Source organism: Pristis pectinata, chromosome 4, assembly GCF_009764475.1.
Source record: "Pristis pectinata isolate sPriPec2 chromosome 4, sPriPec2.1.pri, whole genome shotgun sequence".
Classification (NCBI taxonomy): Eukaryota; Metazoa; Chordata; class Chondrichthyes; order Rhinopristiformes; family Pristidae; genus Pristis; species Pristis pectinata.
This window is the reverse complement of record NC_067408.1, coordinates 81,647,520-81,666,832: the sequence shown is the minus strand read 5'-3', so window position 1 is coordinate 81,666,832 and position 19,313 is coordinate 81,647,520. Positions and strand designations below refer to the sequence as shown.

Here is a 19,313-nt window from a genome sequence, read left to right as displayed (position 1 = left end):
CTAAATATCAACACTTTTGAAATGGATTTTCCCATTGACACAAGCTGATGCAGGAGGTTTCACAAATCAATGTTAACCAGTCAACAATTTAAAAGGTAATATTAAAGATCAATTAACTGAAAAAGGCCACTCTTCCATGATAATAATATGGAAATAGAATTGACTAGTTTTATTAAAAAATTGTTAGATCACAAGTATTTTGTCAGCTTTCATCCCTCAAGGTGATCATTATTGTGCCAAGAGGCAAGTTGGGTGCTAAGTGGTTCTATGAATGATTGCAGTTCTTATTCAGTTATTCCCCTTCTGTAGAAGAAAATGAAATAGTAAGAGTACATTTATCATACGTCTTTGGAGGCAGTGAAGAGACAACAAATGAATAATGCCAACAATGTAAGATGAATTACAGAGCGGTCCTTGAACTTAGTTGGCAGTGGTGGAGGCTGCCCACAGGTAGGAGAGTGAATATTTTTTGCAGCACATTTGTAGGAGTTCCTATAGCTCAGCCATTGCATTAACCTATCATTTATGTGTTTCCAAATCAGTTAGGTAAAGTGGACACAACGGTGGCATATACAACTCTGTTTCAGATCCAGAGTTTAGGCCATCATTGCCCAAGTTACTGTGATAAATTGCTCAAATATGCCGGTATCACTAAGAAAGTATGCTGGAGGTAGCCTCAAAAGTCAGAGTGTGGTTCCTCACTCTTGGATTCAGTGCTGCAAATGCTTTAATAATCTCATACAATCAGGAAAAGTGAGCACTGTGGCTTATCTGCTTACATCCTGATGTATGTATTACTCCTGGCCACCCCACCCAGTCTACCCTCTTAAATGTATTCCAGGCCATCACTCCTCACAACAATTTACGTTTCAAGTACCCTTTTTTCCCCTCCTCACAGCCATCTATCCAGCTACTGCTGACATGCAAAGTAATCTTTATGCAAAGTCCTGCCTCACCCTCACAGTGAGCATCAACAAATATTCTTCATCCATTTGTTCCATATGTGGCTTTACTTTCATTCCGAGGTCTCCTCCTTTTCTTCACACCGAAGAGAACTCAGAAGCCCAGAGAGAAGCAGAGAATTGACAGTGGCTCTTTTGGTACCTTGCAAGTCACTTCTGCAGAGGAAATAGCCCTGTGTATAACTGGCATGACAGAATGCCTGGTCTTCAGGGTCACAGAGATGAGGATCTCACAGCTACCTGGTGACAGAATTCTTTCTCATGCAGTCACATTCCACGCAACACTCATTTAACAGGACTTCAAGTCAGCAGCAAATGAAAAAATATCATTTGCATAATAATAATGTAAAAATCTTAATTTGACAGTTCTAACTCAGTTCCTTAACCTCCCAAGAGATTCACCTGTCCTATAGGACATGCAACAGGACAATGATGACTCTTCCTCAGAGGAGGTCATGAACCCTGAGGTGTACCAAGACAAAACTGATGACAACCATACACTAGCTTGAGCATACACACTTTGGTGGACCTCATTAGACAAGTAGTTGGCATTCACTCAATGACTCACACATCAGAAGTGAACAGAAGCAGGTGGTAGCGATGGAGTCACTGAGCTGTACAGCACAGAAACAGACACTTTGGCACGACTCGTCCATGCCAACCATGAGACCCGTCTATGCTAATCCCATCTGCCTTTATTAGACCCCCTCTACTCCTTTCTTCTCCAAGAACATTTCCAAATGCCTTTGAGATGTTGTATGTGTTGAAAGTAATTCATTAACAGCCAGAGAGAACAGCGCGATGAGAAGCCAATCGCTAGAAGAGAAATGCCAACAGGCAATTTGGGTGATGATGGTCGCAGGGAACATGGAAACTAAAACTTGATCAAAGCACTTCCCCTTGTCCTCCTTTCAATAGCTCCCCATATTTTGCTTCTTTCCTGATGTAATACTGTTATGTATCAGTTCTTTCAATACACATAAAAATATTTTTATGAACTTTTCTGGTCTGCGATATCATGGTAGCCGTACGGCAAGTGGCCTCTTACCTTGTTTGTGATGCTGAGAACAGGGATTGATGCTGAGCGATGGGGAACAGTCAACCATGGGTGTTCTTTGTCTTCAAACTGTCATATCCTCAGACAACATGCAAGTGTGACTCTGTCAGGAAAGGTGTTGTGCTCCAGGGTGTGTGCAGATAGTTGCACCCTGTACCTGTGGCAAGCCAATCAGAGCTGCAAACCCAATGTCCCACTGACCTTGAAAGTTCTCAGCAGTGGTATGGTTGATGTAAGCATCAGCCCTTAAAAACAGGACAACTCTCACCTCCTTAAGAGAATTATGAGCTGCTGGTTGTGTTATACTACTATATGCTTCTGACAGAGTCCTGGAAGGACCATGCAGTGTTAAAGTTGAGGGGAGTCATTACTCACTGCCATCAGTGGAAGCTGTCCGTCAGGGACAGCAGGCACCTGGTGTGCTAATAGGAGGCTGCAGAAATCTGCCACTACCTGTCACAATGAACTGAGGGTTTGCCAGTCACTGTCACTGCCTATGGATGCTGTATGTAGTATTTGGTTTCCCATGAGCTGCATCTCTCCATGATCTACTCTCCCAATGGGTGAAATGGCCAACAACTATTCCTGAGATTCTTGTGATTGTCCATGGAGAGCTTCATTTGGCTGTTACAGCATCACTGCAGAAGCACCAGCGATGGTGATGTTGTCCTGGAGCTTTGCAATGTCCATTGACCAGTGTATTGAGACTGAACTGAACAATTCACAAAGCTAGTTCAAATGCTTTACATGCTTGCCTCAAAGCTCCTAAGTAAAGAACCAGCACAACCCTTGTAATAGTTGCTCAGATCAACAGTTGGAGGCTGCAGTAATGACTGCCAGATTTGCTTGCAAGCTTCTCAACCCTTTGCAATGGCGATGCACTCTCTCACTGGTGCAATCCTGCATGCCCATGAAATCCATGTTAAATTCCAAAACAGCTGGTAACATTGTTCTTAATGAACACTTAACATATTTAAATTGTCAACTCAACTCTACAGAAGGATTATCTGATTGTCGCCTGATACACTAAGGTTAAATCCATAAATAAGCAGGTTCACAAATGTTTTCCAATGCACTGTCATTTTTTGTGGCCTTAACCTTTGCCCCCAACCTTCTGGCCACTCCCTACACTACACAGTTACAACATTAATATATAGTTTGTGAGAATCTTTAACCACCTGGTAAGTAGGAAACAGGAAGTGCTGTTGTGTTTGATGGCATTTTAATAATATGCAGCCCCTCTGCATGAAAGTCACCATGTTAACTTGTCATTGAGCGGTATGACAAAGCATTTCCAAAATGCACACATGGATTAATGAAGTTTAAGATGTTTAAATGGCTCATTAGCTACTTGAGAAGTATTAAATGATAACTCCAGGTGTTCTGCAATATCCATATATCCCTATATTTATGATAAACTGATCTTTTAATCTAGGGGTCTCACTTGAGCTTTGTCATCTTAATCTCATGTCCTCTAGTTCCTTGCTTATACTTCAAGTCAGGCAGATTGCTTCTATTGGCATCATCTATGCCCGTCATTGTTTAAGACCTGAATCTTGGCTTCTTTTCTCAAATTAAATCATGTTCAGCTCTTTAAGGATTATTATGTATGCACACTGCTTATGTACCTATGCTCTCGGGTTTCTTTACTGTTCTATTCAATTTAAAATCTTATCATTTCTTTGGCTTATTCATATTTCAAAATGATATTACCAACAGTGAATTAGTTATCAAGCTAGCCTGTCTAGCAGGAAAGCAAAATTGTAACAGATAAAGTTCAATCGGCTTGAAAATCATCCCAATTTGACTGTGCCAAGCACACCATATAGTGGCATCAATGTGATTTATTCTGCTTCAGAAATTAATTTTGTTACCAAGAGGACAATCCAGATGTTCCCAAACTGAAAATCATGAATAAACCAGGAGATCCACTCCATACTGAAGTCTAGGTGTGGTATTCAAATCAGGTAAAGCTGACCTTTACAAGAAATCAACATACAACATCCATAAAGCTATTGGAGATGCCAAGAGACAATACCAATCCAAAATCAAGTCCCAGACCAGACGTCAGGGCTTATGTGATACAACGGGCTACAAAACGAAGTCGGGCAGCATTGCTGACAACAGCGCATCCCTTCCCAATGAGCTTCACGCATTCTATGCACATTTTGAACAGAAGGGGATTAGAATGTCACCACCCACCCTGTCAGCCACCAATGCACCTGAACCCACAGTCACCATTGAGGACTTAAATCAGTCTTCCGGAGAGTGAACCTGTGGAAAGCATCTGGCCCAGATGGTGTTCCTGGCTGTGTCCTCAGATATTGTTCTGATCAGCTGGCGGGGATATTTGCAGACATTTTTAACCTCTCCCTGCTTCAATCTGAGGTTCCTACCTTCTTTAAGAAGACCACTATTATCCCAGACACCTATGTTAGACTATTGTTTATTGACTCCAGTCCCACCTTAATTCCAAGCAAACTCATCATCAAACTCTGAGACCTGGGACTCAAAATCTCCCTTTAGAACTGGATCCTTGACTTTCTGACCAACAGACCTCAATCAGTAAGGATAGACAGCAACACCTCCGGCACGATTATTCTCAACCCTGGTGCCCCACAATACTGTGTCCTCAGCCCCCTACTGTACTCCCTATACATTCATGACTGTGTGGCCAGATTCTGCTCTAACTCCGTCTATAAGTTTGCAGATGATACCACCATAGTGGGCCACATCTCAAATAATGATGAGTCAGAGTACAGGAAGGAGATAGATTAGTAACATGGTGTCATGACAACAACCTTTCCCTCAATGTCAGCAAGACAAAAGAGCTGGTCATTGTCTTCAGGAAGGGGGGGGGGGCAGTGCACACGCTCCTGTCTACATCAACTGTGCTGAGGTTGAGAAGGTTGAGAGCTTCAAGTTCCTTGGAGTGAACATCACCAGTAGCCTGTCCTGGTCCAACTACATTGATGCCATGGCCAAGAAAGCTCACCAGTGCCTCTGCTTCCTCAGGAGGCTAAAGAAATTTGGCATGTCCCCTTTGGCACTCACCAATTTTTATCGATGCACCATAGAAAGCATCCTATCTGGATGCATCACAGCTTGGTATGGCAACTGTTCTGTCCGAGATTGCAAGAAACTGCAGAGTTGAGAACACAGCTCAGCACATCATGGAAACCAGCCTCCCTCCATGGACTCTTGTCTATACTTTTCACTGCCTCGGGAAAGCAGCCAGCATAATCAAAGACCCCAATCACCTCGAACATTCTCTTATTTTTCCCTCTCCCATCGGGCAGAAGATACAAAAGCCTGAAAGCACGTACCACTAGGCTCAAGGATAGCTTCTATCCTGCTGTAATAAGACTATTAAACAGTTCCCTAGTATGATAAGATGGACTCTTGACCTCACAATTTTCCTCGTTGTGACCTTGTACCTTATTGTCTCCCTGAACTGTACTTTCTCTGTAGCTCTGACACTTTATTCTGCATTCTGTATCGTTTTTACATCGTACTACCTCAATGCATTGTGCAATGAATTGATCTGTATGAATGGAGTGTAAGACAAGTTTTTCACTGTACCTCAGTACAAGTGACAATAATAAACCAATTCCAATTCTTAACTTCAATGGATTGCGCTCTGGAAGTAGGGTGCAGTGTGTTGATGTGGGCATGCTGAGTGATGATTAATTTCTTGCCAAATATTACAGATCATCATCATAGTTGTTAACTACGTCAGTTTAGTATCACCTACAATTCAAATATATTTGCCCGAAAATTTTTGCATGAACTTAAAAGAGCATCTGGAATACATGTCCCTGTGAAGCACATCTCACGGCACAATTTCGGGGTAAAAAAAAATCTTTCATCCCCCTCCTTTTTCTATGTCCATCTTTCTATCCAGCCACATTCAATGAATTATTTACAATATATTGGTCAGAAAAAGGCCAAAGATCACCAATGTTTTTACTGAATGGCACAGCAGGCACAAGGGGCTGAATAGCCTACTCCTGCTTCTACTTTTTAAGCTTGAGATCATTTGGTTCAATTCTGTCCTCTAGGAAAAGAACCCAAGCTCTTGACTTGCTTATTGATTCCCCCATTAACCTACGTCACTATGTCTAGTGCTTTGTGTTTTTGAGCGCTTTGATCCCTTCCCCCTTTATCACATTTAGCTTCTCATTTTCCAGGCATTATCTTTACTTTTCTTAGCAAAATGTAATACCTTGCACTTATCCATGCTGAAATCCATTCCCCTGGATTTCACATCCCATTATTTTTGCCATTAATTCCATATCAAATGTATTTTAAGTAAACATGACCCACTGCAGTTCCATTATCTGCAATTTCTTCAAATACTTCCATGAGGTTGGTTGGTAAAGCATGGATATCCCCAAAATGTAGACCTGCCTTCACCATGAATGGGAGCACAGAAAATGAAACAGATCACTTAGCCTTTTGAGCTTGTCCCATCATTCAGTGAGATCATGGCCGATCTGCGAACCAACTCCATCTACCCGTTGTTGCACTGTATCATCTAATACTCTAGGTAACAAAAAACAATTATATGTAAATTTATAATCAATAGCTATTTGTCCATTTGTTCCACATTTCTGGCAGCCTTTGCATGAGTGTTTCCTAACTTCCATCCTAAAAGAACTAGTTCTACTGTTTCGAAAATGTCTCTACCCATCAGTTCCTCTTGATACCTTGTAAACTTGACATGACCCCTTAAACAGATGAATAATCTTTCCTTGTAATTCATCTCTTGGGGTCCACTATGCATTATTGCTAATCCATGATTTACAAAAGGAAAATGTTCCTGGAAAACATTTCATCAAGTGAACTTTCATAAATCAGAAAGGTTGGGTGAAATGCATGATAGTGTATTCTTGTGACCAGAGAGTGGCGCTCTACACATTATTGCAAGAAATAGATTTGTAGTTCAAAGACATGTACCCCAAAAAGTCAATTGCATAGCAGCAAAAGTTTATAAATTGAGCAATATCTGTAATTTCATCATTCCCTTTTCTTATTTTAAAAGTTTACGTGAGTCCTGATTGAGTCAAATTTCTGATAAAGCTGAATAATTTCATCCTGCACTTTAAACTGCAGTGGTTTACAAAGCTTGTACTTAAATTGTGATTTTGACAGAGTAAGAGGTAGAAAGGCATTTTGCAGAGCTATGAAACAAAGAGATGCCTGTCAAAGAAAGAACAATTAGGAAATGAGACCAACACCTTGGTCAAAGTTAAAGCAGGAAGCTAGAAGGATTTAGAGAATACAGTCTACTAGGGCAAAGAGTAGGGAGTCTGGGCCTTGGCTGTCAAAAGTTTATCTAAGGGAGAGTCAGAATACAAAGGATTGCTTGTGGTTAAAGCATGAACCGAAGTTACAGGAACAGAGGCAAGTGAATCCAGGTGTGAATTTGATCATGAGAATAATTATTTTAAATTTGAAACCTTGAGGGAAACAAAGGGCAAGGCAAGCCACAGAAGACAGAGATGAGAGGGGAGAAAATGATGTAGGATAAAATAAATATAGCAGTTTTTGATAAACTGAGGCTTATGGAGAATAGAATACCGACAAGATGATCATAGAATAGATGAAACTTCAGGCAAAGATAATATGAACAAGTTCAGTGACTAGGCTAAGATTGGGGCAGAGACAGACAATGTTGCAAAGGTGGAAATAGACATAGTAAAGAAAGAAAGAACTTGAAATATATGACATCTTTCATGACCTCACAATTTCTTCAGGTGATTCACAGCCAACATAGTACTGCAAAAGTACAGTCACTGTTGTTCTGTTGGAAACAAATGGAAGGATAGGAATTTTTTGATGGGAGGCAATTGCAACTTAGAACTGTATGCCTTGTAGAGGAATAGAAATCTAATAGTGAATTCAGACAGGATCTTACAGGAGGAATGGGGAAGGATTTGGGTGGCTGCAACACAGGCAAGATTTTATTGATGAAAAGGAGTTTGAAAAAAAAAGGGTGATATTTTCAAGAGATAATAATGACACTGAGTTTGAAAAGGGGAGGATCGTTGCATGATCAAAGGGAACCACTTATAATGTCAGCTCATATCAAGGCTGGGAAGGCAGGAAGTGGATAGGAATCACCAGAGGAAGTTGGAAGAAACAAAGGGTTAGGACTTAAGAAGTGGAACAAGTGAGAAATTCTGACCTGACAAGAAATCAATTGCATGCTCTTTACAGCTGTTGTTGGAGGTGAGGGAGTAGGAGCAGAGGTTTCAAGGTGGTGGCTGACTATGGAAAAAGAAGCTGGAGCTGACCTTTGCTTTTCAGAACAGGCCTGGAGTGGTGTAATTCCATTGGGGAAGAAATGAGACCCAGGGGAGTTTAAGTTGCCCAACAAGATATGATGATATGCAGTCGAAGATTTTACGAGGTCTTTTGCACAAAAATTATTATGAACTTATTTGGCTTATTTTTTGCAAATTATGCAGGAAAAACTTAGCTTAATCTCACCAAAATTTAAAGCCTCTGTCCCTACTGTTATGTAATGCCTGAACGTTTATATCATTAGGGAATTTTGAGAAGCATTGAAACAAAGTTGGTTGAATCACAGAACTTTCTCTGTGGTCCAGTCTGAGCAATTGGAGACCAAGCACATAACTCACTCAAAATGTAGGGTCTCGACCCAAAATGTTGACTGTCACTCTACCTCCACAGGTTCTGTCTGACCCACCAAGTTCCTTCAACAGTTTGTTTTTTTGCAGCATGTACATGCCAGTACTCTTCATACATTTATATTACAGTGCTGCACATCCTCATATTAGTGTCCTTGTGTAATTCCATGAGCATTTATGAAATATGAATTTCCTGTTTTCTTTGCAATTCTTTTTACGAACATTCTGACACATAAAACAATTCTACATTTCTATTAGAATATGTCAATAGTCAGTAGACTTTGTTGTCCAAAGGTACATACCAAGATATTTGGATGGAGTGTAATCTCAATCTGTTTAATATTTTAAGTCTTTTTAACCATGATTGCTGTTACAAGTTTATATTAGCTGCAAGTACAAAGATTCTTATCAAATTGCATTAGCAGGTGATATCAATAAATCATTGTACTTTTATAAATCACAGTTCTATAAGTTACATCCATCGAATGTTATAGAACAAAAAAAGCTGAAGCATTTCTGCTACTTAAGCTGGAGATAAATCCCATTTCAAATGCACCTTAAATGCCACTTAATTTTAATACTGAAAAAGGCTGTACAAAATCAATGCAAATTAGTCTATTCTCTCACATAATTAATAAATTAACTACTGTCCTCTGCTCACACAGTAATATTTAATACCTGTGATTAATTCACATTGCAAATTGCAATTTAATGGTAATAATTTACTTAATCAGGATTTGTGTCAAAGGCTTAATTTCTCAGTGAATGTTAAGAACACAGTAACACCTATTTTGTTTTCCTATTCTTTCCAGTCTTCTCATGAATCTTGAGCCTGGGATTTTCTGTTTTGGAGGTCAGCATTTATTTTGAAAGGACATGAATCACATTTGGAGCACAGAATTCGAAAAAAACTATGACTCTTATGGACTTCCACTGTCACCATCTCACCCATGTGAATATATTCACATATTAGATGAACAGTGAGTAGAACCAAAATTTCCAACTGGCTTTCTCTCTTTCTTTCCCTAATAACAGATCCAGCATAATTCCCAACCAGATCCTTATTTGAAATATATTTACACAGCACAGATCAGGAGTCAATCTGGAACCTTTTGTTAATTTGGTTTACATTCATCAATGTATCTGTGCAGTAAAGTCATTATCGTAAAAACTAGCAACATTACAGAAGAGCATCAAATGGTGCCCCCGATCTATAAAAAAAGCTCATTAAATTGCATTTCATCACTCAATAAGCCGTCCAAGTGTACTGAAGAGAATCAAAAACAGCTAGTTCATAATTTAAATATCTTCACACAACTCACCAATAACCCCATGTCAGTTATCCATTCAGCCTACCTTATGGAGATCTTGATTATGAATGTAACCTGACAATTCAGATTCCTGATGTGGAGCTAAATCCAAGAAATGTGGATACAAGGGTCGATGGACTCAGCAGAAGCCTTGTGCATTAAAAATAATTCTGATGGGTCTACTGACTTCTACCACCCAGCTTGTGATATGTGCTCGTGCTAGGCGTCATTGTTTATCCATAGGCAATTTTTCTGGTGTATCTGCTGTATATTGAAATGGTCTGTGGCCAACATATTACACATGTATTGTGCCTGCAGGCAACACAACCAGCACAACATTAAGTAATATAATATGATACGACAGAGTCAACGGAAGCCAAATTATTTGAAGTAAATATTATTTTGCTCACTTCTCTCTCCTTATTCTCTACTTGTCCTTCCCACTTCATCTCCCATAATCCCCTTCTTTTCATAGCCTGTCCTGCTCCCCTTTTTCCACCCTCCAAACTGATCCAATTATCTCCCAACCTTCTAACACCACTTGACCTGGAAATTCAACTTAGCCTTCAGTACCCATGTTCAAAGCCATAGGAGATTAATTAGTGCAATTAACATTATGGAAATTCACTCAATTATATTAAGTATAAATTATAATTCAAAAAAGTATAGAACATAACCCATTTTAAAATTAAAATCCATATATATGATTTTACAACTTCAGTGACATAAATTTTCTATGTGTGAACAATGGAATTTATCACCAGACCAAATTAACTACTGTCATTATAAACTGCAGTTACTTCTGGCAGTAATGGATGATTTACATAATTTAATTGTATATAACTGGGATTGAGCCATTATCTCTAAATTCTTGATATTGCTGGTTAAACAGGTCAACACTAAGTGCTGATCAGAATCTTGAAAATTACCAAGAATTTCAGAAATTAATCTTTTTGTTTCTACCATTAAAAGAGCTGAGCTCCAGTCAAGTCCAAGGTTGAAAAACTAATATTAGTCATAGAGTTAGACGGCATGGAAACACACACTCTGTCCTCCCAAATCCATGCCACCCATATACATTAATCTTGCACTAATCCTGTCTTTATTCTCCACACATTCCCATCAACCTTTCCAGATTCTACCAATCACCTGCACAGGAAGGGCAATTTGCAGTAGCCAGCTAACTTACTAACCTGCATGTCATTGGGATGTGGGAGGAAACCAGAGAACCTGGAGAAAATTCACGCATTCAGAAGGAGAACATGCAAACTCCACATAGACAAGCACCAGAGGTCAAGATTGAACCTGGGTCACTGGAGGTGCAGGGCAACAGCTCTCTCAGCTGCACCATCATACCACCCTTCCAAACCAAATGATGACAGCTCTTATGGTTTAGCTTTTATCGCAACACCCATACTGAAATTTTAAAAAAACAAATTTCATATTGTGGCACTTCATCATCAACTGACCTTCATTCAGCCACTACCAGGAAACAAGCATCACAGTCTTGAATAGTTCAGATTTTCCTGGGTTTTGTTGGTAGTTCTGCATGCAAATGTGCTATTTACCTTTGTAGCCATTGGCAAACTTGGAGAGTGTAAAGTTCTGATTTTGCCAGTTGACAACTTCTGACAACATCTCGCTGGGTTGCGCAGCTAGAATCCTCATGGAGTCTAAAGGTGGAGAAAGGGGTTATAGGAATTCATGAACATTTCTGCAGGGGAACCTGTTTTAAATACCATGCCACACATGAGTGGTAATTGTACAGCTGTGGGGCAGGAAAGTAAGTTGCATGGATTTTAATTTCTTATGTCACTTTCCAATTTTCTTGGAGATCCATCAAAAGGCTGCTTTCTTTTCTCTCTGTGTATTTCCACCTTCAGATTCTAAGATCAGAGAGTGCACTTCTTGTCACTTATCAGTTGTGCTTTTTTATGGTCACATCTTTACCAAATGCCCCTTCCTTTTTGAAATTGTCTTGAGCCTACACTATAAAATGGGTTTGTATCCTCTTATTTTCTTCTTAATTCTACTTTTCAATATTTTGTGTTGTGTTTTAATTGTTTAAAGGTGTTTTAAGTGCCTTTAGGTGATTTGTTTTAAAAAAATTTTTAAATGTTTTAATTACTTATTTCATTCTATCTTTTATGTGCTTCTGAGGAAACAGCAAAGCTTGGCCAGTCTGTCGATGGCTTTTCAGAGGTGTGTTGTGGCCGGGGCTTGCTCCAGCCCATCCATGAGTCTCTTCTATAGTTAGAGCATTACAGTACAGGCCCTTCGGCCCTCGATGAAACGGAGATTTCAGAATGTTTCTGCCTGGTGTCAAACCAGAGGCCTGTCATATGCTAACTGACCATGATAACCATTACACTATGGAAATTTAGAACATAGAACATTACAGCACAGTACAGGCCCTTCGGCCCACAACGTTGTGTCAACATTTTATTCTGCTCTAAGATCTATCTAACCCCTTCCACATAGCCTTCCATTTTTCTGTCATTCATGTGGCAATCTAAGAGTCTCTTAAATGTCCCTAATGTATCTGCCTCCACCACTTCTGCAGGCAGTGCATTCCACGCACCCACCACCCTCTGTGTAAAAAACTTAGCTCTGACATCCCCCTATATCTTCCACCAATCACCTTAAAATTATGCCCCCTCATGTTAGCCATTTTCGCCCTGGGAAAAAGTCTCTGACTGTCCACTTGATCTATGCCTCCTATCATCTTGTACACCTCTATCAAGTCACCTCTCATCCTCCTTCTCTCCAAAGAGAAATACCCTAGCTCATTCAACCTCTCTTCATAAGACATGCTCTCCATTCCAGGCAGCATCCTGGTAAATCTCCTCTGCACCCCCTCTAAAGCTTCCACTTACTGAGGTTCTGGCAGTGGCTGAAGGTTTTTTTGCTCACCCAACAAGGTGAACCATTACTTATATTAAGTAAGATAAGGACTATTGAGGAACACAAGCAGTGAGCTGGTCACAAGCTGCAAATATACACCAATGTTTTAATCTTTAACTAATTCAGAAATTGTAATCTGTTCTCCAGATTCTACTTTAAATCCTTTTTTTTCCTTGTTTACATCTTGCACTTGCTGAAAACTCTAATTTTCACATGACACCTGGTGTGGAATCACTTAAGAAATTTAACTGTATTGGCATCTTTTTTTGCATTAGCACCTGTTACAGATAATGAATGAATTGTTTCATTAAGTGTAGAAATGTGCTTTTCAAGTGTGATCAGATTGTAATTTTAAATGTATGAGCACTATACGCCTGCGAAGATCAAGTTGCCCCGACACAGAATATTATTCCTGGCAAACATAGATTGTGAATGTTTATAGTGATGGGATATTTGAAGATTATTCACAGTAAATGCACATCTTTATACATTTTTGATCACATCTCACAATTACACATGTGCTGGATGATATTGCTCAGAGGTGGCTCCATTTATTCCATATCCAACTAACTATGCAGCTGGCCCATTTAACAGTCACAGTAATTTTCCACAAGGGCCCAGCTATCTGCTACTAATTATTCATTGTTGTTACAAATCCTTTTCATTAAAGTAGGAAAGTAATATATAAATAAGTTAACAAGATTACTAACTTTATTTGAGATAATTTCTCTTGAAAATAAGTTTTGTGATTTTTGTGTTCCACAGGAGAGCTTCTTGCAAGAAAATTCTGACAGGAAGATCAGTATACACTCCTGTGACTCAAACGCTCTTTCTGAAGTGTTAAATCATAAAATCTTTGAGCTTGGCAATGAGAACGTAATTATTATAAGCTATAATTAAAATGCATTGCTTTTTTATACATTGGTTAATGTTAACTAAGCTATTATCTATACATATAAATGTAGTCATCTGACTGCAACAGATGTTTGTTTCATCTGCATTTAATGATTTATTTATTTCAGGTCATGTGATTCTGATTCTGACCAATAAAGTCAGTGAGATGCTCATCCTATGTTTCATTTTCTGTGTCTATTATGTATTTACTCTTAGCATTCAAAATTTACTGAGTTGGATTTCAATAATATACATTAGTACTTCTGTTTGCATTTAAATCTATCTTTTATTTTGGAGATCTATCAAGATATTCCCTTTCTCTGTGAAATTGCCTTCTCTCATTCTAAGTCAGGGAATGTACTTCTTGGCACATATCGGTTGTTGCAATCTCCATCTTACGATCACATCCTTACAATAGCACCTTCCTTTACCTGCGGAAATTGTCTTCACCCTACACTGTAAAATGTGCTTGTCTCCAATTTTCTTTCAGCTTTTGGCAACACCTTCCACAATTTGCTTCGCTCTAGAAGATTTGCTAGGATGGAAAATAAAACATGTTCCATTATAGAAGAGCCAAATCCTGCTCCACCATTTCTCCGTCCTTCTCAAAATAGCTTTTTTCTTATCATCCACTCCTCCAATTGTATATATTCACTCAGTGGAACATCAGAAAATTCAAGAGTGACAAAAGGCCGTTCAACCCATCAGTTCTTAATGTTTCACTACCATTAGCCTGCCAGTGCAGAATCCAACTGCAATTTGAAGTGATTGGCTCAATTATTTTACCCGGCGGTTGCTCCAAACACATTTTATGCTTTCAGTGAAAAATCTCCTCCCACTCTTTCCCTAAGATGTTCTCAGGATTTCATTTTTTTTCCGGTACTATTCTCTGGGCTTTTTAAAGATATTTTTTTGATATTCTTTGACAACTAAGCAAATTAACATTGTCCCTTCACAGCCCATTTGATTTTAAATTATCGATCAGAGCACCAAAGAAGGTCATTTCATCCACTGTGCATCAGGTGACCTTTGACAGAGCTTTCGGAGTCATCCCACTGCCTCATTCTTTCACATAATTCCGTGTGTTTTATTTTGCCTTGCAGTGTTTGTCCAATTCCATTTTGAAAGTTACTGTTGAATTTACTTTTGCCACATTTCAGGTAGTTAATGTAAGAATAGAACAACACATATGTGACTTTATGCATATTAAATATCATTTGCAATTTATCATTGGCTTTTTCATCTGGTCCTAAGTTTATTTTTTTTCTCTGCCTCTTTTGCCTTGCAGTTGGTACTTTAGTCACGGCTGGCAAAAGCCATTGCATCGCTGTCAGTATGTTCTTTTCATCCTCGTTGTGTCTCATGTCAATATGTACTGCACAGAAACATATTAAGAGTCGTGTGACAATGTGAACAACTGCAAGCCTTTCTTCGTCTCTATAACATATATGTCACATGTGATATTGGTCCATGGGCAATCAATGTTCCTTTCATTGTTCCTTTAAGAATTGTGTCTAAATGTCCTCTGGTGTTGCAGTGGGATTTGAAGAAGAAACTTGTGGTAGAAGAAGGTTTGAAAAAAGCAATCGTAAGGACACTGGCTGGCACCATAACTGTTTCATAAATGACATATCTTTGCTGATAGTTCAAATTACCACTGACTTCCCGTGTCTTAGTGAGCGATTAAGGGAGGTACTGAGACAAACTGTAACGACCCACCTTCGACGCAAGCGAACTGGCTCCGAAGTCGGGGCGCGTGTCGGCAGACAGGCCAGCCACAAAATGGTGCTGGGCCTTCTTCTTCAACAGCGAGGGGAGAAAGCCCGCGCATGGGAAGAGGTTCGGTCGGCGCACCTCTGATGTCATCGCTGCGCATCGAGCGCGGGAACTTAACTGCTTAAAAGCCAGCGCGGCATAATTCGAATAAACCAGTCTTGAGTTCAACCCACTGACTACGTGTCATTATTCTTAGCTCAGTGCATAGCCCATCGCTATATTGGTGACCCCGACGGTCCAAACGGGATTTGGACCGAAGATGATCGACTCTTCATCCGTCCACGCAGTTTCGCTGAAACTGCCACCCTTCTGGACGCTGCGACCACGCCTGTGGTTTGACCAAGCAGAGGCCCAGTTCCAGATTCGGCAGATGTCTTCTGATTCCAAGCGTTACTATTACGTGGTGAGCTCCCTTGACCAGGAGACAGCTGCCCAGGTTGAGGATTTCATACAGTCGCCCCCGGAGGAAGGCAAGTATGCAGCATTCAAAGCGCTGCTCAAACGGACCTTCGGCCTTTCACAACGGGAGCATGGTGCCCACTTGCTGCACCTGGACGGTTTGGGGGACCAGCTGCTGTCAGCAGTAATGAACGAGATGCTGACCCTGGCTGACGGAAACAAGCCCTGCCTCATGTTCGAGCAGGCGTTCCTAGAGCGACTGCCCAAGGACATACATCAGCTACTGGCCGACGCAGATTTCAGTGACCCCCGGAAGGTAGCGGCCTGGACAGACGTACTGTGGAAGGCCCAGAAGGAAAGCGGGCATCCATCGGCCAGATTACCAATCCACGTGCCCAACGCCAGGACAGACCAGGCCCGGCAACGGAGTGCACACAACCCAGAGGCAGGAGTGAGGAGGCCACTGTACAGTGGTGTTACTACCACCAGCGGTGGGGTGCAGAAGCCCGCCGGTGTCGCCCGCCCTGTGAGTTCTTGGAAAACTCCAAGGCCAGCCGCCGCTAGTGGCTACGGCGGCTGGCTACGAGGACAGCCTCTTGTACGTCTGAGACAAACAGCTGGGATGCCGCTTCTTGGTCAACACCAGAGCGGAAATCAGCGTCTTACCCCCGACGGGGTACGACACCCGCAACAGGGAGCCGGTACCCACCCTGAGGACTGCAAACAGCAGCACGACACGCACCTATGGCACCCGCACAGTGCAGCTGCAGTTCGGCATCAGCCGGTTCACGTGGGACTTCACACTGGCCGCCGTGGCCCAACCACTCCTGGGGGAGGACTTCTTGCGAGCTCACAGCCTACCGGTCGACTTGCACGGGAGAAGGCTGGTCCATGCCAAGACCTTCCAGACGTTCTCTTTGGGCGAAGCCAAGTTGCCGGCCCCACACCTGGACTCCATCACGCTGTCGGACAACAAATTCACCAGAATCCTGGCGGACTTCCCATCGGTTCTGGCACCGCAGTTCACGGCAGCCATACCCAGACACGGAGTACAGCACCACATTCCAACCAAGGGACCACCCCTCCACGCCCACGCATGACGGCTTCCCCTGGACAAGCTCTGCCTGGCGAAGGAGGAGTTCAAGAGGATGGAGGAATTGGGGATCGTACGGAGGTCAGACAGCCCATGGGCCTCCCCCCTACACATAGTGCCCAAAGCAGCCGGGGGCTGGAGACCATGCAGCGACTAATGTTGACTGAACGAGGCTACAACCCCAGACCGCTACCCTGTGCCACACATACACAACTTTGCAGAAAACCTGCACGGGGCAAGTGTCTTTTCCAAGGTGGACCTCGTCCGGGGATACCATCAAATCCCGGTACACCCTGAAGACATCCCCAAGACAGCACTCATTACCCCATTCGGCCTGTTCGAGTTCCTCCAAATGCTGTTTGGCCTGAAGAATGCCGCACAGACGTTTCAGCGGCTAAGGAATGCAGTGGGACATGACCTGGACTTTGCGTTCATCTATTTGGACGACATCCTCATAGCCAGCAGAAATCGTCAGGAGCATCTGTCTCACCTCTGCCAGCTCTACTCCCACCTGAGTGATTTTGGCATCACGATCAACCCGGCCAAATGCCAGTTTGGACTCGACACCATTGACTTCCTGGGCCACAGGATTACCAAAAGACGGGGCAACGCCCCTACCTGCCAAGGTAGACGCGATCCGCCACTTCACCCTGCCCAACACAGTCAAAGACTTGCAGGAGTTCGTGGGCATGGTCAACTTCTACCGTCGTTTCCTCCCCTCAGCAGCCCGTGTCATGCACCCTTTGTTCACCCTGATGTCGGGTAAAGGCAAGGACATTACTTGGGACGAAGAGGCCACAGCTGCTTTCGTCAAAGCCAAGGAAGCCTTGGCAGACGCCGCGATGCTGGTGCACCCCAGAACAGACGTTCCAACCGCCCTTACAGTGGACGCATCAAACACAGCAGTTAGTGGGGTGCTGGAGCAACTCATCGAGGGGCGCTGGCAACCCCTGGTGTTCTTCAGCAGGCACCTGCGGCAACCCGAACTCAAGTACAGTGTTTTTGACCGGGAGCTGTTAGCACTATATCTGGCCATCCGACATTTCAGGTATTTCTTAGAGGGCAGGCCATTAACCACGTTCACGGACCACAAACCATTGACCTTCGCATTCATGAAGGTGTCCGATCCCTGGTCGGCCCACCAGCAGCAACATCTGTCCTACATCTCCGAGTACACGATGGACATCCAGCATGTCTCAGGAAAGGACAATGTCGTGGTGGACGCAATCTCCAGACCAGCTATCCAGGCCCTGTCCCAGGGGGTGGACTATGCAGCGCTAGAGGAGGCGCAGCAGGCAGACGACGAGTTGCTCAACTACAGGACCGCAGTCTCGGGTTTGCAGCTGCAGGACTTCCTAGTAGACCCAGGAGGGAGGACCCTCCTGCGTGACATGGCTACCAGCCAACCTCACCCCATCGTCCCGGCAGCCTGGCGGCGGCGAGTTTTCAACTCCATACATGGTTTGGCGCACCCATCAATCAGGACAACCGTCCAGATGGTCTCCAGCAGGTTTGTGTGGCCTGGCCTTTGCAGACAGGTCAGTGAATGGGCCAAAACGTGTGTGCGGTGTCAAGCAGCCAAGGTGCAGTGGCACACTAAAGCCCTGCCGCAGCAGTTCGAACCTACCCACCGGAGGTTTGACCACATTCATGTGGATATTGTGGGGCCCCTGCCAGTGTTGAGAGGAGCACGGTACCTCCTAACTGTGGTAGACCAGTTCACGAGATGGCCAGAGGCGGCCCCGCTCACTGTCACCTCCGCCGATTCCTGTGCCCGAGCGCTGATCACAACCTGGGTAGCACGCTTCGGGGTACCGGCCCACATTACCTCCGATAGAGGCGCCCAGTTCACTTCCAGCCTGTGGTCGGCCGCGGCCAGCCTGTTGGGAGCACGGTTACACCACACTACTGCCTACCACACACTTAACTGCTTAAAAGCCAGCGCAGCAAGATTCGAATAAACCAGTCTCGAGTTCAACCCACCGACTATGTTTCATTATTCTTAGCTCAGTGCATAGCCCATCGCTACAAAACTTCCTTTCCTGTAATTATCCGTATCCCAGGCACCTTAGTTTAAGCTTCTTCTGGTTCTGTTCTGAATCTTAAATTGGAAATTACGCATTTATGAACAATGGTAACCTTTGGCTTTTTCAGTCAATAACTTTTAGTGCTTCATATACCATATAATGATGTCTCTTAGTCATGGCACACTCAGTAGCTATTTATTGCTCAATAGCTATTTCCAAGTAATCATTCAAATAA

General features: G+C 42.5%; 1 long non-coding RNA gene across 1 annotated transcript in view; it reads left to right on the top strand.

The window, feature by feature from the left end:
* The window catches only part of LOC127569866 (uncharacterized), a 42,703-nt gene extending 28,784 nt beyond the window's left edge, over nucleotides 1–13,919 (top strand). The window contains exons 2-3 of the long non-coding RNA XR_007956254.1: nucleotides 9,488–9,655; nucleotides 13,655–13,919. This is a non-coding gene — a long non-coding RNA (uncharacterized LOC127569866). The remainder of the gene's footprint in view (nucleotides 1–9,487; nucleotides 9,656–13,654) is intronic.
* The last annotated feature ends 5,394 nt before the right edge of the window (nucleotides 13,920–19,313 follow it).